We start from the raw sequence: 6000 nt of genomic DNA, 5'->3' as shown, positions 1-6000 counted from the left end.
ATCTGTAGAGCTGTCAGTTCCCCCATAGCGGCTCACATCAGTGATAAACTCAACAGCAGCTGTGTGCTTACATCATCAGCTCCCAACCTGTCCGCAAACCTGTCTCCAAAGGTTAGTCCCCTTGTCTCTGCCCTTCAAACAACACACCAAACAAACAACGAACGTTTAAAGTCCTAACCCCAGCCAACAGAATCTGGTGAATGACCTCATCGGCTGCAGCCTTTTATTGTGATATTAGCGGTTGTCATACAGTATCACGTTGGGATCTGTGTGTTTATCGGTGTTATCAACCAGAGGCTCATTGCATTCCACCCAGGATACAGGAGATTTGCAGAGGCTATCCCATCAAACGCGGAGCTGAAGACGAGCTCAGTGTGACTGACAGACGGAGGGGACGCTTGCCACCTGTGCGTGCCGTTAGCCTGAGCCACCGCTAATCTGCTGAAGGCTAGCTGCTCGGTCATAGAGCCCTGGTATGTGAGGACACGCAGCTGGCGGTCTCTCTCTCTCTCTCTCTCTCTCTCTCTCTCTCTCTCTCTCATTGGGGTGGGGTGTGGTAATAGCACTGGCACAATGAGTCTCTGATGATAACTTCAGAGAAAGACTAAACAGTAGACCTACACTGAAAATGGCCCTACCCTTTGGTATTGCTAGCATGCTATCTGCTAGCTTGGTATTGCTAGCATGCTATCTGCTAGCTTGGTATTCCTAGCATGTTATCTGCTAGCTTGGTATTGCTAGCATGCTATCTGCTAGCTTGGTATTGCTAGCATCTGCTAGCTTGGTATTCCTAGCATGCTATCTGCTAGCTTGGTATTCCTAGCATGCTATCTGCTAGCTTGGTATTAGCATGCTATGCTTTTTTTTTACCTCAAATGTTGCCCCATAGCGGCAGTGCAGTGGAGCAAGGCGAGCTGAAGATCTGGTTGGCTGATCTCAGGAGATACTAGCGTCATTAGGAGATACCCGCGTCACTGCATGCTATTTCTGTTCTCGTCCTTTTCCCGGATTGACCGCACTCCCAACCGTCCAGCCGGCGTGGGCCTCGCCAGCCGGCTTTAGTCTGGGTCAAACCCTCGTCTCGAAAAATGTCTCAAATATGCCTACTGATTACAGGGACTGTCAAAACTCAGTCAGCGGTGTGCCGGCTGGGAACTAGCTCTCTGGTGAATTATGGTTGAGGAGCAGGGGCTTCAGTTGACCACACAGACCCCTCTGGCTCTAAACAGTGACTGCCTGACTTGTCTTCAGGGGCCCATAAGCTGCAGAGCAAACAAGACCCTTCACCTGGGAACCTTGAAGAGGAGTTATGGGTTGATTTTACATAACATGCTGGAAGTGTGAGAGGAACGCAAATAACATGGGGAGAACCACGCTTATGTAAGAGTAAATGGGCCGTAGGTAATTGAAGACAGTCATTACAGTGAGTATGAGGACCATATGGGCGATTCATCTGTGTTGTATGTAGGCGTTCTATGTGGAGGAAATTGTCATGTACAGAAATATGAATGCATATCACAGTGACGGCGGTATGGTACAGGTAGGGTCGTCCGGGAGGTATGTGAACCCCTGTGTGAGATGGGCATTGCGAGGCCTTGATGCACTATGAATACACGTCTTTTTTTCCCCCACATGGCACAAAATACGCAGTTTGACCAAAAGTTTGGAGTGAGATTTCTTCACTTAGTCACAAGCAGCCCCCCCCCCCCCCCCGAGACGGCTCTCCCCTCCCCCCCACCCCCACAAGAATAAAATAGAAAGTCCTGACTGACACGAGGCCTTCTAAAGCGCGAGGCCCGGTGCTACCGCCCCTTTTGAGAGTCAAGGAGAGGAGGGGACAGGAGAGGAGAGGACAGGAGAGGAGGGGACAGGAGAGGAGAGGACAGGAGGGTAGAGGACGATAGGGGAGAGGAGCGGACAGGAGAGGAGGGGACGGGAGAGGAGAGGAGGGCTCAGGACAGGAGGGGATGTGGGGATGATAGTAATGTCCTGGCACTACTGTTTGTGGGGAGACCACAGTTCAGCGTGTCTCTGTTCGTCGGCCCACTAAGGTGGAGGATATGCTATGAGGATATTCTATCCAGCCCTGCAGCAGATGGTTTTATGAAGAGCGAGTGAGAGAGAGTGATCATTATACAGCAGGCCCGTGGAATAGTATAATTAGAGAGTGAGGGCACAGCACGTCTGTGTGTCGGGAGGAGGGTTGTCCTGTTCCTCTGCTCCGTGTGGTGGCCCAGGTACATTTATATAACTGCTTACAACAGCATCTTTGTTTACTTGAAGGTGCGTTTTTGAGAGATGGGATTGTGAGGGGCGGTCACCATATGTGAGCCGCTTGTAGTTAAATCTACCTCAACAAAGTTTCAGTCACCTCAAATTGATAAAGTTCACAACCCCGCCCCTTTTTTTATAATACCCTACATTATCTACTTAGCTTTACTGTTGTATTCTGTCAGATTGATTTTGTTTGACATTTAAGTGATCAAGAGAAGGATTTGGCGCAATATCAAGATGGTGGAAGTACTGTTTAAAACATATCCAGAACCTAGAGTAAACACAAGTTTCTTTGGTAGAAGAACTTGAAGGTAAGCCAACAATCTAGAGATCTCAAGATCTGCACTCCATTAGAGAGGAAACATCCTGTTAACGAATCAAATGCACCCTGATTGAAAAGAGTTCATTAACTTGATGAACTGACAATCATCTCAATCTCGGCAGGATGATGGAGACCTGATAGCGTCTTAACACACATCAAAGCAACGTTGAGGAAATGGGAACTGAACACTACAGTATTGACGCCTCATGGTTAAATTGATTAAGACCTCATGGACACAATCGGGTAATTATGGTGTTTCAAAATATCCTGCAATCCTTCACTCTTGACTTCCTTCAAAAACACTTGACGGGGAGATTTCACATGTACCCACAGATATACTGTACACACACAATCAGACACACACACGCACGCACACACACACACACACACACACACACACACACACACACACACACACACACACACACACACACACACACACACACACACACACATACTGTACAGATTCCCAGGGCCTTGCCTTGATTAGCTGCAGGGGTGTCCAGCCAGCTAGTCTCCTGACGAAAGACAAGGAGTTGAATCTGTCACTACGGAGAACGCATTACAACCTTGATAGTTTACACAGCACAGCCCCTCAATTTACTCTTCATTAGTGGGATTAGAACCCTGATCCAAAACACAGTTCAAGTCTCTCATCTTGAACCCATAAACACACTCTCCGGGGGGGCCCTCCACCCTGCGTATGTGTCCAACGCGACATCTGTAACCCCCGACCTCTTACTGCTATCCCCTCCCTCCTCCACCCATATCCAGAGAGGGCGAGGTGGAGGGGGGGGGGGGTGAAGGGGATTGGATGGCGCAGCTGCTAGGTGATTTATGGCTGGGTTAATTGTTGGGTGAGAGGGAGCAGTGCTGGGAGGCAGTGGGGCTCTCATTAGGGCTGAGTTGCTATCAGATTCTAGGATGCAGTTCATTAGCTGCTTAATGGAGCTGCGTCTCCCCCTGGACAATACAGGGGAGGGAGAGTCGGGCTGGGGCCAAGTAGGGAACGCTGCCAAACCCGGACCACAGGCCTGATTAGGCGCCATGCAACCTACCCACAAACGGGGTAGGCGGGGCCTCTGTGGGATTCGATCCTGGGTCACCCCTTGGGTCCAACTAAGGCCTAGGCGTTGGTTGGCGGAAGGAGAGTAAGGTGAGTCTTGAGGAGGGGAGTGTAGAGTGGGGTCACCAAACCACCTCCATTACACGTATGCAGAGCCGACCAGTTGTGTGGCGTCTGTTCTCACCGGACTGCTGGAGAGGATTTCAGGACTATCTGTCATCAAGGTGGAAGTGTGTGAAATTGGGTAGCATTCGATCTGACTTCTTGTCTCTAGCTAAAGGTGTGCCCCAAGGCTCAGTGTTGGGTCCTGTCCTTTTCAACATCTATATTTATGATATTGTCTCTGCACTAACTGGCTGTCATGCTCATCTATATGCTGATGATACAGTCGTTTATTGTATTGCAGATACTGTGCAGGAAGCCATTGAGAACCTGCAGCTTTCTTTTAATGTGCTGCAAGAAGCTCTCACCAATCTGAAACTAGTCCTTAATCCTAGCAAATCTAAGTTTATGTTGTTTTCTAGAGCCAGGATTACAGATTATGACTCCATTTATTAACGGCTAATAGCTCGTGCATTGAGAGAGTCACTGAGTACTCAGACCCCACCATCTCTTGTTTTCTCAGATTCCATAGTCCTGTCGGGGCGTCATTTAACGTAGGGATGCACGATATATCGGCAATCATATCGGTATCGGACGATGTTTGTCATTTTTTTATATATCGGTATCGGTCCGATGTGCAAAACCGATGTGAGCAGCAGATAATTATTTCTGTCTAGCTGCTGTTGTGTGTGTTGTTTTTGAGAGGAAACAATGTGGTAAATCTATGATTTATCAGCTTTTCCAAATGTTTTTTTTTAAATAGAGACAGTGTTTCCATGTGTTTTTCAGTATGTATAACATTTGATTATCATAGAAACTTGTTTTTTATACAGAACATATCGACATCGGTAAATATCGGTTATCGGCCATGACAGCAATGTTAATATCTGTTATCGGTATCGGCCAAAATGTTCGTATCGGTTCATCCCTAATTTAAAGACTGGACATTAGCCATCGGGATGCTGGGTAGCGGGGGCTTGTGTGCCCAGACTCGGAGTGCCCGTTTCCCCCTGCTGCCATTTCCTCTGGAGAACTTGGTTCTCATTTGTTCTTGGCTGTTCTCGTCCTCCCAAGGTTCTCCGTCAGGAAGGAGCCAAAAGAGTTCTCTGGAGTTAGGTGAGCTGATTTATATCCAGTGTCTAGGAGTGTCTGGTAGTCATAGGCGAGTGTTCCCACAACTGTTTTAGAAAAAATATCCAGTAATAAGACGTAAATAACGAGCAAATATAATAATCTACGTGGAGCCGGCAAGGCGGCTGCAGAATAGGTCCGCGCCATTTTGTACAGAGAGAGAGAGAGAGAGAGAGAGAGAGGGAACGGGAAAGAGAAAGAGAAAGAGGGAGTAATGAAAGAGAAGCATAGAGTTGGTATAATCAGTCCTGGTACATGTGCCTGATGGATCATAATTTTCGGTTTCCTGATATTATCTACAATAAGCAATCAAGTACTCTGCGATTCCTGAGCTTATAAAAACACCAGACATCTATATTAATCTTATAAAAACACCAGACATCTATATTAATCTTATAAAAACACCGGACATCTATATTCAGCCTCCATTTTCTGAACTCCAAAACTCCAATCCTATTTCAAAAATGAAGTGAAAATGTCTAAAAAGAGATGCAGGTGGAGCCAGTAAGTAAGTAAAACGAAAATGGACTGCAGAACAAATTAGTGTTCACTTTCATTTCTGGTTTTACGTAGATATGAAGTCCTGGAGCGGTCCAGGGACGGTCCAGATGGAAGGGAGGGGAGAGGGGGAGGGGGGCACCACACATGCTTAGTGAGACCGATGGAAACTAGTGTCACCACATTATTTTTAAGTGATGCAGCCGCTTCTATTGGTTATGTGACGTGTGTCTGTCTGTCCGTCCGTCCGGTCGTAGCATGAGATTTAGCCAATACCGCTGCACGCCAGCAGAAGGAAGTACAGATTGCTCATAAACCTACACCGCTTACTTCACCACTTGGGTGTGATTTTTAAGCAATGCAGCCGCTTCTATACACGTGTTTCTGTGTGTGTGTGTGTGTGTGTGTGTGTGTGTGTGTGTGTGTGTGTGTCCGTTCGTAGAATGGGATTTAGACCAATCAGGAGCTGCCAATACCATAGCACCCCAGCACTAGAGGGCAGGCACGAGGAAAGCATGGCCGGCTTCACACGGCTATCTAAACAAGTATACATGTCACAGCTTAGATATTTACACCGTAGGAATCCTGTGAATCAGATGAACATTTT

The 6000-nt window shown here is 47.3% G+C and overlaps 1 protein-coding gene across 1 annotated transcript in view; it reads left to right on the top strand.

Moving 5' to 3' along the window:
• Positions 1-386: 386 nt before the first annotated feature.
• Positions 387-6000, top strand: part of appl2 (adaptor protein, phosphotyrosine interaction, PH domain and leucine zipper containing 2) — a 45757-nt gene continuing 40143 nt past the window's right edge. Inside the window, exon 1 of the mRNA XM_084450589.1 lies at positions 387-473. The gene's annotated coding sequence lies outside the window, so the exon portion shown is untranslated. The remainder of the gene's footprint in view (positions 474-6000) is intronic.

Source organism: Borostomias antarcticus, assembly GCF_949987555.1.
Source record: "Borostomias antarcticus genome assembly, chromosome: 16".
Taxonomy (NCBI): Eukaryota; Metazoa; Chordata; class Actinopteri; order Stomiiformes; family Stomiidae; genus Borostomias; species Borostomias antarcticus.
The sequence above is the reverse complement of the archived record's forward strand: the minus strand, read 5'-3'. Positions and strand labels throughout refer to the sequence as shown.